General features: G+C 41.9%; 1 protein-coding gene across 3 annotated transcripts in view; it reads left to right on the top strand.

Moving 5' to 3' along the window:
* The first annotated feature begins 255 nt into the window (after positions 1-255).
* The window catches only part of PIK3C2A (phosphatidylinositol-4-phosphate 3-kinase catalytic subunit type 2 alpha), a 57,264-nt gene continuing 39,211 nt past the window's right edge, over positions 256-18,308 (top strand). For 2 of the 3 annotated variants that reach the window (XM_030451488.1, XM_030451486.1), the window contains exon 1: positions 16,073-16,159. The gene's annotated coding sequence lies outside the window, so the exon portion shown is untranslated. Of the gene's footprint in view, positions 344-2,540; positions 2,662-4,562; positions 5,910-16,072; positions 16,160-18,308 lie in introns of those variants that run through there. The other variant, XM_030451487.1, reaches the window with a different exon arrangement.

Raw genomic sequence — 18,308 nt, 5'->3', positions numbered from 1 at the left:
GATTGGGCAGGACCGGACGCAAAGGGGAGATTGCGGCAGGGCGGGACCCGCCCCCCTCCGCTTGCCCGAGGAGGGACGTGGCGGTCGCCGCGGGGGCGGGATCGGCCGCGCTCCTCTGGCGTCACGCGGGCGCGTACCTGGGAGGGCGGGGCCGGGGCCTGCGCAGCGTGAGGGGACCCTCCCCTCCCCACCCAAACGGGCTGTGCTGCTCCGCGCTGATCCGCGGTGCAGGAGGAGAAGGTGCTTGTACCCTCTATCCCTCCTCCCTGTATCCCTCCTCTCCCGGGAACGCGTTTGCTGCAGGGGGCAGCGGCGGCGAAACGTCGGTGCCGAGTGACAGAAGGTGTTTGTTGTTCGCTCGGTCCTTCCCGTGTCCTCTGTGGGATCCCTGTCTCTCCTGTTGGCCACTCCAGCGAACATGTGTTGGCAGATGTTAGGGGCTGGGAGGTCCTCTGGAGGTGATAAATGAGGCTTAGCCAGAGGAGGGGGCACAGAATCGCACCCGGGTTTTGGGTATCTCCAGGCAAGGAGACTCCAGCACCTCTCCGGGCAGCCTGCTCCGAGTGGAACTTTCTCCTCAGGTTCAGAGGGAACTTTCTGTACTGCAGTTTGTGCCCGTTCCTCCTCTTGCTGCACCGAGAAGGATCGTGTCCCGTCCTCCTGGCCCCTGCCCCGTGGGTATTGATAAGCATTTGGATAAACCCCCCTCCTCAGGCTCCTCCAGGTTAAAACAGACACAGCTCTCTCAGCCTTTCCTCGTCAGAGATGCTCCCGCCCCCTGTGCATTTCTGTAGCCCTTCACTGCTCTCTCTCCGGTAGCTCTTTTTCTTGAACTGGGGGCACAGAGCTGGGCACAGGATTCCAGGTGTGGACTCATCAATGCAGAGCAGAGGGGGAGAAAAAACTCCCTCGACCTGCTGGCCACACTGTCCCTGATGCTCGCCAGGATAGCATTGAACTTCCTGGCCACCAGGGCACATTGTTGAGTCATGGTTAACTTGTCCACTAGACCTCCCAGGTTCTCCCAGGGCTGCTCTCTACATTTAAGTTTCATTTAAGAAACTGTTGCAGTAGTTACAAAAATTAGAGAAAAAAAATTTGAGGGATTTGTGCATTCTAGGCACAAATTTACAAAGCTGAAATCCAAAACTCTCATTGGGTTTCAAATGCTTAGTTGTAATAAGTGGAGTCCTAAGTGGTGGCTGAAATCGTAGCTTCTGGATTATGCATGTGAAAGAAAGATGGAAAACTAAACTGGTAATAAGGACATCTGTGGTAATAGAAAGCTATTGAATTAATAGGGCTGACACTACTTGAGCTTTATCTCTCAAGCATATACCGTTCTATACTGTAAAATAATTCTTCCATGGCATTTTTTGCTTTAGAAACAGGGTTTTGTGGTCAGCTAACCCTAACTCTCACTTTTGGGACCTGGAAGAACTGGAATTTATGAAGCATAAATTCCTATGTACATGTCAGTAGTCACAGACAGCTTCTGGCTAAAAACTAAACAGTTATTCTGATGGGAATAGTTGAAACAAACATACAATGATACTTAAAGCTTATTGGAAAACATGCCACAAGTATGTGCAAAAAGAACCTATAAAGTTGCAGCTCTGCATTTTGTCAGGGCAAACCCCAGCATTGCACAAGGAGAGCGAGTTGGAACCAGACCTTTTGGCATCTCCCAGGCTCTGCAGGGTGAGTCAGGGCAGTCAGGGAGGTTTTGCTCTACCTGTGTGGCAGAGACCCCGTGTTCTCACCTACATGTTGTCATAGGCTGGCTACATGCTATGTGCTGAGGCAGAAAACAAAACCCATTGTGCTCTGGGCAGTGTTTGGCCATGGCTGACAGAGTTGGCCTTCTGGGAATATGATCATCCACACCTTTTGCAGCTTATTTTAAGACTATAGCCTACCTCGTGCTGGATTTTGTGTTTGAGCAGGTGTTTGCAAAGCTGCAGGATAGGCCAGTTTGCTGCTGGGTACTTAGTTATTTAAATTTTAATTTTGTTTTTCTACAAGCAAAAGATTATGGATTATGGAGGAGAGATGGAAATTCTTTAAAGAAGTGTTGACATCAAGAGGAGAAAAGCTGTGTGGAGCTGTGTTTTTATTGCTGTCAGTAGTAGAGGACATCCAACATTGTTTTCCTCAGTCAGGCACAATGTCAAGCTCTTCAATGGCTGACTTAAAATATTCAATGGTAAAAATGTCCATGGCCAGTTTTTGCAGACAGCCTGTAAAGCAACAGGTCTGACAGTGGCTGGTACATGAGAATCCCTGATATGTCTGAATGCAAGAAAATTTGTCTTGGTACATAATGTGAGACTAAAATGCACTCTAATGCAATTGCAAGGTTTGCTGTATTATTTCCTGCCTTGTTTCTAAATTTCTAAAGCAGGTTTGTTTTTTTCCTTCTAAGTTACAAGGTTGCATCATGCTTACTGGAATTTAGACTCCTTTTTCTGGGTTTTGCCTTTTTTTTTTTAATTATTATTTTTTCCTTAATTGCTTTGGGTTTGTGAGTTGGTTTTTAGGGGTCATCTCCCTTGGATTTGGCCACACAACTTCTGAAGCTTCTTGACTGCTGCTTTAGATGCTTCAGAAGACATTTGTTCTTAAACGTTATTCCACTTTCAACATGCAGGAATCTGTAAGGTTTGTAAACTGCTAAGGACTTGAGCATTGCAGCAGAAGCAGTTACATAAATCTGACATTGAGAAACACTGTTCTTAATGCAGTGTTCTTAATAGCATGGCAAGAGTGGGAGAAAGTACAGTCAGTGGCTACCATTTTGTTATACGGCTCTAGTACAATCTAGTAGGATTTCAAGAGGGCTCCTGTGTGTCAATGTCCTTGATGCTTTTCACTGTTATTTTTATTTTGTGGAAGGTAATTGATATTTAAACTCCTAACAGCACAACGAAGAGTTAGGAGTCAAATATCTATGAAGCAGCAGTCCCAAACTCTGGCTTCCTAAACCTCCCTTTCAGTTTCTGCTCTTGGAAGCACAGTGACAGATGCTATTTTTGCCATTGGCAGTAGCAAGTGTTATTATCTCAGGGTAAAAAAGTTGACTTATGAGTATTAGTTTGTGCTTTAACCACTGAGTAAGCTGATAACTTCAAGGCTGGTGCTTAAGTACTTTGTGTGTGGGGGTGTGTGTGTTTATCAGGAGCAGTAGTGACAGGAGCCATGTCATAACTTGTTTCATTTGAGATAGGAAAAAGTACCTAGAAATGAGAAGAGGGTTTTTTCCCCATATCACCCTGGTGAAGCTGGTATTGAAAAATTCATGCTTAACTAGCACAACCTGTGGTTTCCTGTGGTGTCTACAAGTACCTGCTGGCCACAAAGCTGAGACTGCTAAAGCCATTTGCTGTGTTTCCTGACAGTAATGAGTTACTAGGCATAACCACAGACCTGAAGTGGAAATAAAATAGTGATTGTGAAGTTAAGAGTGTCATGTTTAAGTGCCTAATTTAGCCAGTGTGGGAGAACTGATGACTTCTTATTAAATTGGCAGGCAAGAATGCAATTAATTCACTGGTTTTGAGAATTAAGCTGTGGCTTATGTCTCCTTGAGAGGGCAGCTTGTTTCAGGGGCCTTTCTGCTTAATTTAGTGTATGGCACATAGGTTTTCTTTCTGTCAGGCTTCTCTGCCTGGAATCTTTCACAGTTTGTACAAGTACAGCTCACATCCTCCTTGGTCAGTACTGCCCTTTTTAGTTCTGTATACGTAACCAGTCAGAAAATCTTTATCCAATTGTAGTTATTGGTTTCATGAGCTTATCAGTTACGGCCATATCCTGGCTTTCAGAAGATTGTTGTCTACCAGAGTTACATATTTTGTGGGCGTTGTCTCCTGTTTCAAAAGGATTAGGTTTTCTCCCAACAAAATTACTTCCTCACATTTAAATGCTGGGACAAGTATCCTGAGTAAAAAGGCAGTAGAAGAATTGTTTGCTATGTTGTTTTGTTTTGGTTTGGTTTGGTTTTAATTGTGTAGTTTGTGTTTTACACAGGGAAGAATATTACTCTCATAGTTTGCCAGATCTTCTGTTGTTAACTCATACGTAGGCAGTCTTACTTTAGTAACTGATATTTGGGAATGATTTATTATTCCTTGTACAACCTTGACAAGTTTACTAAAGTAAGGTATAGCTTTCTGTTGTAGCATTGCAGTAGCATTGTGTATTACTTTTGGCTAGCACAAGTCTTTCTAGGAAACAAAGTTTAGAACAAAAGACTGGATAGAACTTAATGCAAATGTTGAAATTCTGACCTGAAAATTGCAGTCACTTTTAAGAACCCCTTTCAGATTGGGAGGTGGGAATTTTTCTAACCTGTTGTTTCATAAGTCAGAAGTATGAATCATTACTAAACTGATGTGTATGAAACAAGAACGAGCTCTTACAGTGTAGCATTTGTTTTATACTAAAATTAAGATATCTCACCCCTTAGTGGACAGAAAAAACAAGGCACAGGATTTTGTAGTTTTAGAAACAAATAACCAACAGGTAAAAGATGATAATTTATTTTTTTTTCCTTCTTACAGATCCCATGTTATTGTAAGGCCTGCTGCTTGGAGTGGAGAAGATTTCTATCACTGCTTTGACAATTTCAATATTGTTTTCACCCTCTCTCAAGCACAAACTGATAAGTACCATAGCCTAGTTAGTTAAGCTACTTGCTTTTCACTCTCCAAACACTATGTGGCTGCTTCATTTTGGGCTGGAATCTGTTTTAACTGAAAGGTGAAGAACCTCAGAGTAGGGTTCTCCACAATCCATGCTTTTCTTGGGCTATGCCCCATTACCTGGGGCACATATGGCATCAGGACCCCAGCCATGGAGGAAATGTGCCTGTTTGTCACTAGGAGAGCCTGCAGTTTGGAGCCTTGGTGGAGCCACTTCTGGTCATTGCATGTGATTAGCTGAAATTAAAAAAATTTACTAGGCTGAGGAGCAACAAATGTTTTTACAATATAAAAAATTATTTCCTGAATCTCAATGAAGTGACTACTGCAGAACAAAAATATTAAATTGTAGTAATAAATCTGATCAAAGAAGATTCTGTTTCAGATGGACTTGCTTTATAAAAGTAAACATGCTTCATCAGATTCAGCTTTTAAATTCAGCAATTCTTAAAAAAAATTATCAAATAGCTGTATATAAATAGTAACATCTAGACCCTGAGGCAGCAAAATATTTAAGCATGTTTAAGTCTAGGCCTACTTCCTTTTGATTACTTGTTTACATTTCTGTAAGATTTTAGAAGATATATTTTTCTAAATTGGCAAGCCTGTGACTCAAGACTTCAGGTTAGAGATCAGAGCAGGGAGTTTCCTTGAAAATGTCATCTCTGAACCGATTAAAAAATGAAATACACAGTTTGTATTTCATAGAGGAAGGATATTTACACGCACATTTACTGAAACCCCTTTAGAAACAAAGAAGGAGATGTAGTTGGAGAAACAAGAGTGATCTCTCCTCCAAAATGCTTCTAGTTAGAACTAAGGGAAGATCAGACCAATTATATATTCAGAGGGAAAGAACAATTAAGGGGAAAAAGCCTGGTTTAAAAAAAAAACGAAACCAAAACAACCCCCAGAGATGTCACTGTTTTTAAGGTGTAGAAGAATGTGAATACTTGTAGAAGATGGGGATAATTTCAGACTTGAAGCAACATAGAAAAGTTGCAAAGAGAAGACTAAAGAGGAGCAATACCTTGCTTAAGAATGAAGACATCTGTGTTGGTATAAGCTATGTATGTGAGCTTGGGCAGGAGGCAGGGCAGGAGTCAGTCTGTGTGAGCAAATGGGTGTGTGGGTGAAGGTGAGGATGCATCAGTGTACATACACCCTGGTGAGGGTGAACATGCACAAGCATGGGCAAGCATGCAGGTGAGTGTGTGTACAGAGTGTTTTTCAGGAAATAGAAAAGTTGAAGGAGGATTTAAACCCAAGTTTATGGTCTTTCACTTTTGTGCTCTGTGGAGATGTTTGTGGCAAAGTGGCTGTCACACCCCAGTCCCCTGCCTGCCTGGCATCTGTTAGTTCTTCCCTGTTGTTCTTCCATGGGGAATGTGCTGAAGCCTGCATCTTCCAGTGAAAAAGCAACAAGTGCATTTCTCATCTGGAAGTCATTTCCCCAGCCTTTCTAGGCTCTCCACACTGTGAAGCACCCTTTTGTCCACTGTTTTCATCTGGTTGTGCTGAAATGAAATATGTGTGTTTGTGGATATCTGTAGAATAGTGCTGGCAATATTTACAGCTTTGGAAGTTGAAAATAAAACACATCAAAAAATGTATCTTTATGCTCATTGTAACAATGAGCTATAGACTGGGCATGTATCTGTTTCCTCACACTGAAAAAAAGGATTAGTATTTAGCAAAAAGTATTGTTGGTGTCCTTGTTGGACCCCAACATTATCTTGTTCCTGAAAAACTTGCTGAGTAAATATGAATATTACAAGAATAGGAGGATGTGGTTGCAAGTTCTGCTCCATCCTGTGTTATTTTGGACCCTGGCCATCAGGAAACATTTTGTCTACTTCAGAGATGAAACACTTTCTCTTCAGTAGAAGTGTTATGAACTATATGTATAAATAATCTGTGGCAAGGGATGACTTTATTGTAGAAACATCCCAACTTTTCCTTTCTTTGAAATCTACAAAAGAGACTTCTTTAAAAGATACAACAGGGGAATTTGCATCTTTTGTATTGAACTACATAAACCCTAGTTAAACATGTAAGTAGCTTAAAAGTTCTTCCACTCTGCTTCTGGCACCCTTTGTACTTCACCAACTATTGATCTGTATTCTTGTCAATTCATGTTTAATACTGTTTTGCAAATATTTTCCTCTCTTCCAAAAGTATTAAAAATAAGGCTGGATGAGAGTACTTGAAAGAACATTGATTGTGATTTGCTTGTGTGTCTAGAAAATGGAAATACAGGCTTCTACCTACAAGAGAGGAAAGGAAATAAACCGTGATACAAGTTCCTTCAAAATAAAGAGTACACAAATTAGTTCTCAAATTTTGGTCAAGAATTCTGACTTCTGTACCACTAAGGGTTAGTAGTAGGCTGCTATTGAATTATCTAATCATTTAAGTGCTTTCAAAGCCAGTAAAAATATCAGCAACAGATCTTTTAAAATCCTCATTTACAGCAGCAGCCCAAAACATTCATTCCCAGTGCTTAATGATCACAGAAGGATGCAGGAGTTTAAGAGTGGGTTTAAAAAAAAAAAAGGGTTTCAATATAAGCTCTGCCTCTGTCATCACATCTGCCTTTTGTCATTAGGCAAGCAGTGTATTTATGCTTGAAGTCTTGTATTTGCAAAGGTGCTAGTCAAGCTCTATTAGTACTCTCTAATCTCCATGTGTGTGCCTAGTTCAGAGCTTAAATCAACATTTGTTCTTGACTGATGAACTAATGGTTTCTAATGAGTTCAATGTTGTAAAAATCTCTTTTTACCCTAAATGTCTTGGACTAGCTCACAAAAATGCTAGGGGTGAAATAACCTAGCACAGTTATTTGAGCCTGCCTAACCTATATGTTTATTTTAGAAAAGGAAGAAGGAAAAGAAGTACAGTGATTGAAACATGTGATTACACTTCAGAAGGTTGGTGAATTATCAGAATTGTGATATCTGGCAGATGATTTAAAAGTTATGGGTATTTTTAAAGTAATTTAGGGTTAAAAGATTTTCTGGAAACAATTGAGTAGGTGCAGAACAGCCTTTAGGAAGCTGGAAACCCAGGTTCTGATCTTGAACATGTGCCACCATGTGGCCCAGATTTTAGAGACTGAATATATGCCAGGGTTTGATACAAATCCTCTTTATTGAGGGGTTGGATGGAACCTTAACAAATTGTATTATGATGTGCAGCTTTTTGCTCTAGTTCATTCTTTCTTTCTTTCTTTGTCTGAATGCCAGAGAGTAATAGCTTCTGAGGCTGGACATAACAGATTCCAAACTCGTGGGGAATGTCTTTGTTATCCATGAGAATCAACCCTGTTAATTTTGGTGCAAATAGAAAATGAGTAAGGCCTAATTTCCACTAAGATCAGATTAAAGGAGGATTCTTTAAATGCTTTCAGTGTAATCACTGTATAGCTGTCAGGCTATGTGTTCCTTTTAGAAAATTGTATGGTGACTGCAAAGCACATAAAACAGAAATGTGAGAAAAACTAAGCACAAAGAAGAGGTAAAATTGAAAACAAGATTTTTAGCCTGATTATTCCAAACTGCAAGATTTGTGATAGCAATAATTTTAAAAAAGCAAAAATCACCTGTTTCAAATCTGGATCTTCCCCCTTCAGTGACAGCTGTATGTATACTGAAAGATACCCAGGGAATTCTCTAAAACTCTGGTAATGTTTCTTATATTTTCAGGGTTGAATGAAGTCCACTTCTGTCTTCAGAAAAAACTGTCAGTCTCTTCCCAGCCAAAGAAAGAGGTCAGAGATGATCAGTACTGTGTATTTTCTGCTGTTTTAGGAAAATGTAGAAGCCAGGAAGTACATTTATATCTCACTGCATAGTAGGGCTCTTCTATAAGACTGATACATTCATCGTTATTCAGGTTTAAAATCTCATAGAGACTACTTGGCTTTAGAAAAAATTCTGGCTTTTCTGACATAAACCTTGTGGATTTTCAAAGGTATTAAATATTAGGTAGGATGTGGGTATTTTACTTCATAATCTAATTAACTAGTTAAGGTGGGATTGTTTCTAATAACATGGGACTAAGAAGGATAGGATGACCTTGCTAAGAGTATGAACAAAGCTGGATGGAGGACCTAGCTTTCCATTAGTTTGGTATTTTTATATAGTGTTTCACAGATAAGGATTCAGCCAAGTACCTTTGGGGGGTGCCACAGCATTGCAGGTGGAGTCATCCATTAGTTTTAGTGGGATGCAGCAAAGACAATTCTATTCATTTTGGGTTATGCTTTCAGTGAAACCAGACCAAAATTTCCACTGATTTAAACACAAAACACATGTTTAATGCTACAGTGATGTGATTCCTGACTTGGATGATGCATTTCTGCTCTTCCAAAAGACTGCACAGTACTCTAATGGAAGTGACATTTGCAGCTTAAGTACATAATTTAGGCTTGGGGTTTAGTTAAAATGAGATAGCTAAAGATTTTTCCATTAAGAAGTTTCAAAAAGTCCCTGGAGCCCTCTATACTTCACCACAGACATGTGTAAACTTAAATACTTGCTGCACTGTGGCAAATTTGGTACAGCATCATAGGCAGAATTAGCCAGTGACTCTGTGTCAAAGTGCCATTTACTTTATCAGTATCCTCTTCCATATACTCCAGCTACTCAGGGATATTTTTTAAGCAAAGGGGCTATTTAAACCTTAAGATTACATTTATATTTGAAAAACAAGTTATTTTCTGTAACATTAATGCTTCAATACTGCCTGAGTGCTGCTCTTAGTAGGATGAGTGCTGTACTTGTCTATGGCCTGATGTGTCACTGCTCCATGGCAGAAGTGACATGGATTGGATCCCTGAGGTTTGCCGACAGGTGATTTCTCTGACACCTTTGGAGATGAGAAGTGACACTGCTGACCTACCCTGCACACCCACACTTGGGTGTGTAAGGGGTCTGACAGAGTTCCTGATAAACTTTGTAGAATTATTCTGATAGGTGAGAGGTAACCAAGAAGACAGGGCTCATAATGAAGCCAGAACTGTCTGGCATGAACACATACTGCTTTTTCCTCCCATACACACAAACTGCATAAAGTTACTCAAGTGAGCTGACTGCTGCAATTCTATCTGAAAAGTTTTCCACCAACTTCTGAGATAATATTAAAAGAGTATCCAGTTTTGTCCCTCAAGCATGGGTGTCTTTCTGCTCATGAATGTAAACAAGCAAAGGCAAGAAATAAATCTCTTTGAATACTGTGCCAGAACCCTACTCTTACACAACTGTCATTCTGAAGTAGAAGATGCTTATTCACCAATTAAAGCTTCTTGGCAAGGATGTCAGGCATTTTAAATTAATTCTGCTTCCAGAACATCTATTAGATAAAATCTGTTGAATTTGAATCACTGGCCCTTAGCCTGAAAACCAGTTTTACATATTTCCTCCAGAAAACACATTTTGTAGTTGTCACAGGGGAAGTTTCCTCCAGAAAACATTTTGTAGTTGTCACAGGGGAAGTTAAATGCACAAAAATTGTAAACCAAAATACAAGGATTAAGAGTCAGAGCCATGACAGAATTAATCTTGGATAGGGATATGAAAACTACTGAAAGTAGTAATTTCTTCTTTGAAAGAGTAATTTCTTCTTAGCAGCATACACTGTGTGCCTACAAATAAATTCATGGCATAAGGAATTGTTCAGTTTTATTTTTTTTTAATAGTAGATTGTTTCAACTGACTTGTAATGCTTAAAGAAGAACCTTGAAACTGTGTTGCTCTTTGATACGGGCTAATTCAAGTGACTAAATATGAAGTTTTATCATCCTCAGCCTTTGGCTGTCTGATTAAGCATGACTTGCTGTGATTGGGATTTTAAATACCAGAAGTCTTCACAATTGCCTCAATTACCAATACCCAAGGTATGATTGCTATTTCCAGGTATGCATCCTGTTGCCCACAGTTTCTCCCTCAGGTTCTTCTGGCATCTTTCTTACATTAATAACCCTTAACAAAGCATAATGTAGACTAACAGCTATCCCATGGTACCTTCTGAACATATTGCAGCACTGCCACAGTTTCTGTGTGCTTTTTCTAGGTCTTTTATTTCCACTCAATTTGAGAAATATTCAGAAGCTTCATTCAAAGCCTTCAAATGACAGAAATTGTGCATATCTATTTAGAACATGTCTTATGCCAAAAACCCCCTTATAATTCCTGATTATATAAAGCATCTATAAAAGGAAGTTGTATGAAAAAGTATATAACGTGAAAAATTATCACAAAATGTTTACAGTAAGACAAGTAGTGAAATGTGTTAAATTGCTCCTCTTCTTCTGTTCTCTGGTCAAGCAGCTGGGGTAAATACAAAGAATCTTGTATAAATTTCAAGTATATGCCCTGTCATGCCATTTTTTAGACAACGTGGGCTAAATTGTGTGGATCATACTTACGTTTCTAGTGCCTAAATTACCATTTACTGAAGCAAGACCTGGGTCCTAAGAAATTAACTCCAGGGAAGATTTTACCCATACTTGAAGCTGTAGGCAGTATTTTTTTGAGCCAAATTTTCTTCTTATGTTTGAGCCTTAAAAATATAACTCATATGTATAGTCAGCTGAAGTTTTTGTGTTGAGAACTATATGCAGACCTTCCTTACACATGCAAGCTGTTGCAGAACAGTGAATATAAACACAGCCATGGCCTATTTCTCTCTTTCATTCGTCACTAACACTGATATCCCCTTTCTCCCTGAAAGAAATCCACAATGAAATATTAATGGTAACTGTTGCTTACATTTCCAGATGTTTATTCAGTGGTCGTTTAGGGTTGAGTAACAGTACAAGAAAAGTGAGTAGTAAAAACAAAGTTCAAGAAAAGGCATTGTGAGACTTGTCTAGGAAATTATTCTGAATTTTCAGAAGGTATATTTTTAAGGAAGTAATATAATCTTTTGCTTTATGACTAAAAAAGAACTTGTCTCCCTCTGCTGGTTTTCACAGAAAAAAAAATGAAGTTTATAGAGAATAAAATATTTTTGATGCAAGTTACAAGATGTTCCAGAAATGGGACTTAAAACTTGTTGCCTTTAGATGCATAGTGGAGACATTAGACATTAGAACTACCTGTCTTGATTAGCTGAGGACTGGTGGATTTTTGTAGTAGTTACTCTGTTTAAGATAGTAGTTTATCTGTATATTTAGTATGTTTTCTTTAAGGAAGTATAACCTGGGGGAGTTCTAACTGTTTGCCCTTTAATTCAGACATCACCAACTCTGTCTATAGCCAATCTATATATAGCTGTCTGTAACAAATAGCTATCCTGAGCAGAAACCTAATATTGGATTCATAAATGCAGATGCATAATTTTCCTTTCCTGCATAGTGTGTACTTTATAATTCAAATTGTCTTTTTCTTTCAAATACGAGTTTCTGAAATACTGTATAAATGTCACAGGCCATAATGCTTTTGAAGGCCACACACGAGAGATCAGCTGTGGTGCTGAGTGTAGCTCACCTGTTCTGACAGCCATGTGGGGTTTCTTGGAATTGCACTGGGTTTGTGGTGCTGAGGTTGGCTGCTCTGGGTGAGTGCTTGCACCAGGGCAAAATGCAGCTTGTCCCACCCTACCACGGTGTGAGCTCCTGCAGTGCTGTTTCCCCAGACCATTCCCTAAGGCAGCGAGACACCCACATGTGGTCTGTGCCAAGGAGGGTGTATCAGTGGGACAGGAACATTGTGTTGCTGTCCCTACCCTGATGAACAAAGGTTTGGGAATTTCCGTGGAATAGACATGCTTCACAAAATAGGTACCATGTTCTGCTACCACGTCATGGTATCTGAAAAGGGGGTTTTGTACCTGGCACCATGTGCTCCATCATCCTATTGTCAGAGGAAACACATTTGTCCTTTAATAATCCCTGTGCTTCTGCTAACAAATTCTCATTTACAGAAAGGATACTGTAACAATAGGAATCAAGTTGATTCCTTCCAGTTAGTTCAAGGCAGGGAGCAATTCCAGTAGTGAAATTCAGGCATTGTTCCAGTAGTTAAATTAAGGTGCTCATCTGTTACATTTGGAGGGCTTACAAAAATGCTGGTTTAATTTTATTTTATTTTTTTAACACTTCCCATATATTATCTTCACCAAAACATATTTATTAGGCTTTGTTACATGTAGCTGTCCCTTTGATCTGATTACAGATACAGCTTTACTAGGTGTCTCCTGAAAACTCTCAGGGGAACTGCAGCTTTAGGTCAGTGTCTCAGAGACAACATAAATAGTAACAAAGTAGTGAGACTGGTGAGACACACACCTTGTGCATTGTGGTTACACAGACACATTAATAACTTCCTGTGTAAGAAATATTTTAACACTGATGTCATGTTCTTATGTGGGAATATGTCACTTGTGATTATCCATTCATTAGCCAGTCTGCAGGCTATGTCATTGTTCCCTTCCTTGACTCATCTATCATTTCAGTGTCATTTTACCTAGAAGTTGGGCTTCCACTGCCACGCAGTTATCTCTCCTGCAGCAGGACTGGTTTGGCTGCCAAGCTATAGAGACTGCTATGTAGTACCTGATACACAAATGCCATTTCTAAAACTGGCTGGTTCTGCTTCTAGAGTGCACCTGAAAGATGGTATATATTTAATGTGGATGTGGGTGAGAAACTACAAAACCAGCAGCAAAACATATTGTAGGAGTTGCTCTTTGCTGTTAATAGGTGAAAGTCAAGGAAGGAAGAACACAGTTTGTAATTTAGTGTGATTGAAGGAAACCAGTAGCTATTTAACATGAAGTGGAATTTGGGGTTTATGGAATCTTTCCTAACCTAAAACATTTTGCAAAAATGAGATACTGGGGGGGGGGAGGAGGATGGGCTTAAGTTCTTAAAATACATGCAAAATATCAGGAAAATTTCCTGGCAAGAAGGAAATAATTTCTTATGAAAGTCATTGGAGATTCTTACAGTTATCATGGGACTGAAAGACAGGCTCAGTAGTAGTCTAAAATTCTGCACTAATCTGTAGAATGAATCAAATCATCTCTCCTAGCTCTGCTTTTAGGATTCATATTTCTGCTGTGTTATGTAACATGATGGGGGGTTCGTCAATCAAACAGTCATGATCCTATTGTTAAATATAGTAACCACCTTTTATTTAGGCTAAGCAGATTCATGCTCCTTTGGTTAGTGATGGGTGAAACAGAAAAATGGTTGTCCCAAGACTAAAGCCTGTGGCCAGTAACTTGGAGGTGTAGTCCAGAGCATTCTAATGTGATCCATGCATGAGAGGGAAAGAAGCACAGGCACAGTGGCAACTGTTTGGTACCAGGAGGTGCTGGTCCATTAGGATCCTGGTAAGAAAGTCATTCCTGCAAACCCCAGCCCTAGAAAAGGGTTTCCCATCTCGGTCATTATCAGACTTTCTTACAAGAAAACAACTCTGATTGTTGTGATGTAAATATCCTACATAATTTCTACTGCCAAACAGAAAGGATGTTCACATGGGAACCTCGTGCTGCACTTCTGGATAAAGCCAAGGATGTGCAGATGGTATAATCACTGGTACCAAGTGGGAGCTGCCTGCAGATCCCTGTAACAATGAGCCACAAAGTGTTTCCTGCTGGCAAGGGATACAGAGCAGAGGATGGGTCTGAAGGCTGCAGAGGTGTCTGTCTGATCATGACATGGGTCACTGACTCCTGGCCAGGATCACTACAGGAGCCTGGCAGAAGAGGTGGCCAAGAGCCATAACTGACAGGACAAAAATAATCTAAAATGCAATCCAGAGAGAAGATATAGTTGGACAGTCTGGAAAGAAACCTGGACCTTGGGAGCAAAGTAGGTCTCCTACTGATACTCTGTTCCCTGTTCAAAATTGGACATAATTGGCTTATTGGCCCTAAGTACTGGTATGGTGTTAGAAAGCATCAATTTCTCCTGTTAATAAGTGACAACCTGAAAAATTCTTCATAGCTTGGATTACAAGGTTAGTAAGAACTCTGGCAATTTTCTTAATCTATGTAATTAAAGAGTCGTGCCCAGGATGCTTCTACAGGAATGCATTTTGTGTCAGTCTTCCAAGTCTCCATTTTGTCTCATGGAAGTCACCTGCAAGGGCATTCATTGACCTTAATAGTGCTGGGTTAAGGTTTTTCTGATAGAAAATGCTAAGATCCTGAAATGGTGGGGGTTATATGTATTCTCACAGAAAATGCCACTGTCAGCAATGTATTTATGATAATTTTATTAGTTCATTTGTAGTGGAACCTCTAAAATGACACTTTTTCATGTGTTTTCTATCCTTCATTAAGCATTTTGTATTTTTTGTTTGGATTTTCAGTGTGCTAAAAGGGCTAGTAAATATACCAATAGGCATAAACTGAATTGATTATTTTCAGTAGTATTCCCTGAATAGACGGAAACTAAAATTACTGTGGTTTCTTTTGCATCTACATAAAAAATCATATTGTTGTTTTTAAGTTCCCATTACAACTTTTAATTTGATCTTATGAAAGGCCTATTGTCTAAACTTTTGTATAAAATCCCACATGCAATACTTCTGAGCATAATCAAAGCATTATATTCTTTTGAAGCTATTGTGAAGGTCAAACCAAAATATTGGCGTTTTGAAACGTGTTGGTATGTCAGGAAGGCGAGAGTTGACATCAGGGATCTGCCAGCGCCGGCCAAGTAGTTTCTGAAGTTAAATTAAGCAGAATTCCGTTTGGTGGAACACGTTGTTCCAAACCACTGGAGTCGACCGCTGGCAAGTGGTGAAAGTTTTTCTTTTCCCAGCTGAGCCCCGTGTGCTGCGAAACACCCCGGTTTCACCCCGGTTTCCCCAGGGTCTCTTCTCAGCCTCGTCCTCCCGCCTGTTTGCTGTTCCCGGCGGGCACGGGCCGGACCGAACCGTTCCGTTCCCTCAGGGTCAGGGTCAGCGCTTTGTGTCCGCCGCTCAGCCCTGCCCTCGCAGCCGGACATTTTGGGTGCGTTGTGCAAGTTTCCAGTCATGCCGAGCATTCTTGGGAAGATCGAGCGATAAGGGGAGGAAATGACGGAGAGTCACCTCAGAGCCACCCAGCCCCGGCTTCTGTGCCGAAGGAGCCCCGCCGGTCGCTAACAGCTCCCCCCGCCTGGGGCTGTCCCCTGCTTCTGGCCGGGCCCCGCAGCGGGCCGGGCCGCCCGGGCGGAGGCGGGGGGAAGAGGTGAAGTGGCGGCCTGACGGGCACCCGAGCAGAGGCTGAGTGAGGCTGTCGGGTGCCCGCCCCTCCCCGCCCATCTCCTCAGGGCCGCGCTCCGCCCCGCTTCCCTCCCCCCCGCACCCCGAGCCAGCGCTGCGGGCCGGGGCCGGAAGTGAGCGCACGGCGGAGCGGAGCGGCGGAGGGGAAGCTGCGGGCGGGCGCGCGCTCCCGGCGGCGGGAGGGGAGGCGGCGGGGAAATGGCCGTTGCCGCGGGACGGCGGCGCTGCGAGGTAGGAGCGGGGAGCCCGACGCGGGATGCCGGGAGGAGGTTGGGGCTCTGTTTCCTCTCCCCGGTCTCGTCCCTCCCTGCCGGTGTCTTCTTGTTCTCCCCTTTTTCCCACTTCGTCCTCTTCTCCCTCAGGGGTCGCCGCCCCCCTCGGCCTCCGGGCTCTCCCCTCTGCCGGCTCGGGGCCCGGGACCGGTTGGTGTTCCCCGCGCTGCCGGGAGGGCACCTGCGAGCGGCGGGGCCCGGGCCGCGGTTGCGGGTGGGCGGCAGGGCCGGGGTCAGCTCTGCCCTCACCGGTGGTCCCCGCCGCTCGGCCTCTGCCCGGGCTCCTGCCAGCCGGGAGGCAGCGGCCACGGCGCTGCCTGCTGAGAATCCCTGACGGGCTGAGTGCGGTGTAGGGAGCGGGGCTGCTTCCGACGCGGTTCCCAGGCGTCTGGAGGAGCTGCTTGCGCTTCACAACAACCCGGGGTTCAGAGGCGCTGTTGGTACCGGGGGATGAAGTCTCGGGGGTGGCGAGCAGCAGGCACAGGTCCTGGGGAAGGCTGCAGGGAGCCGGGGACACCTCGGCTGTCGCTGCGGGGGCCCGACGAGTTTACATTCCCTTCTACTTCGTCTTCTTGTTGTCTTCCCGAGGGTGTTACCTCGCCTCGGCTTGGTGCGTTCTGTGCTTCGGACGAGTCGGCTGTTTACAGAGCTGACTCCCGAGCAGCTCTGCTGCTTCCTCCCGGAGCTTTTCAGAGAGCAGTGGTAGTAGTACATGGAGGTGTGTAACTGGCTTACTGCTCACAACCTGATCAAGTTTGTGGTTCAGCATTAACACGATAAAAAAAAGATATACCTGTGTCTTTGCTTGCATGAGTAACCTCCCACTAACAGCTCTGCTGTTGTTGGAAAAAGAGAATACGGTAGGAAGCTGCACTCAAACGAAGAGCTTGGAAGAAAATTCTGTGCTTCCTTGCTGCTGTGTTCCATTAGTGCAAAGGTGATCCAAGAGTGTAGTGCAATTAAGCTGATTTAGGGTAGGGAAGAGTTGTTGAGATTTTAAATAACAGCCTTAAGACACTTAATGCAAATCTCGTTCCAAAGGGAACTGAAAATTCAAGAAAACTTATGATGTTGGTAAATGATATTGTGCAATACTTACTCAGAATATGAACTGTTGGAGAGCTGTAGTAATGGATGGTTTTTGAAGAATCCCCAGGGGAAGCAGAGATGGGGCAGGGGGAATGAAATCTCACAGGTGAAAATACTTTGTTTATTGGTGGTGTTAGCTTTGAAGGCAGTTCTGTCCTTCATTCCTGCAACACAGGAATGGTCCTGAAAAGAAGTTCTTTAGGCATTTGGGAGGAAGAGAGGTTGGCTAAATTGGGCTCCTTTACACCGTTTGTGGAGATGGAAAGTAACTAAAATGCTTACCAAATTTTGGGGTTTTTTAAAGTTTTTTTTAAATGAAAGGAAGTTGAAGTAAACCAAATAAGAATGAATAGTTGCGTATGCAGTGAAAGTTGCATAAAAGATAAAGGCAGTGGGAGAAAGCACAGGGAGAAGTAAAGTAGCATAGTTGGAGTTAAATGACCTTTTCTTGGGCAGGAAAAAAATTCAAGAAGTCATAAACTATATAGAATCTTGTAATCTAAGATATTGTACTGTATTTGAAGAGTTCTTTACAAAGAAAGTCACATCTTGATTCTTGTAAAATTACACAGGAGGTTTTGAGAAAGATTTAAAATACTGATTGAATGAATAGAATAGATTTGTTCTACCTAATTACAACATAATAGTAATCCTGATTTAGAAACTTGAGGTTCCTCTGTCCTTTTGGAGTGTTATTGTAATCATTAAGAACTCAGGTCTGTTGGTTCATCAGTACAGATTGTCAGTGCATATAAAGACAAATTGATGACTTATTTTTCTTTTTTTGAGTAGGTCTCTTGTATCATCAAAGAAAATTGGGAAATTATCCATTTCAAAATATCAAGTGGAAAAAATTTCTTGAGTTTGTTTTTCTCTGTTTTTTGCTTCTCAAACTAAAGTAACTTGAATCTGCTGGTATTTCTTATCCAGTGCTGCTATTATATTTGCTATCGATCTGAAGAAGCTTGACTTAAAACATTAACAAAAATGCTGAAGTGATGTGTTTTTGTTTTAGTCTC

The sequence above is a fragment of the Calypte anna genome, chromosome 5 (assembly GCF_003957555.1).
Source record: "Calypte anna isolate BGI_N300 chromosome 5, bCalAnn1_v1.p, whole genome shotgun sequence".
Lineage (NCBI taxonomy): Eukaryota > Metazoa > Chordata > Aves > Apodiformes > Trochilidae > Calypte > Calypte anna.
The sequence above is the reverse complement of the archived record's forward strand: the minus strand, read 5'-3'. Positions and strand labels throughout refer to the sequence as shown.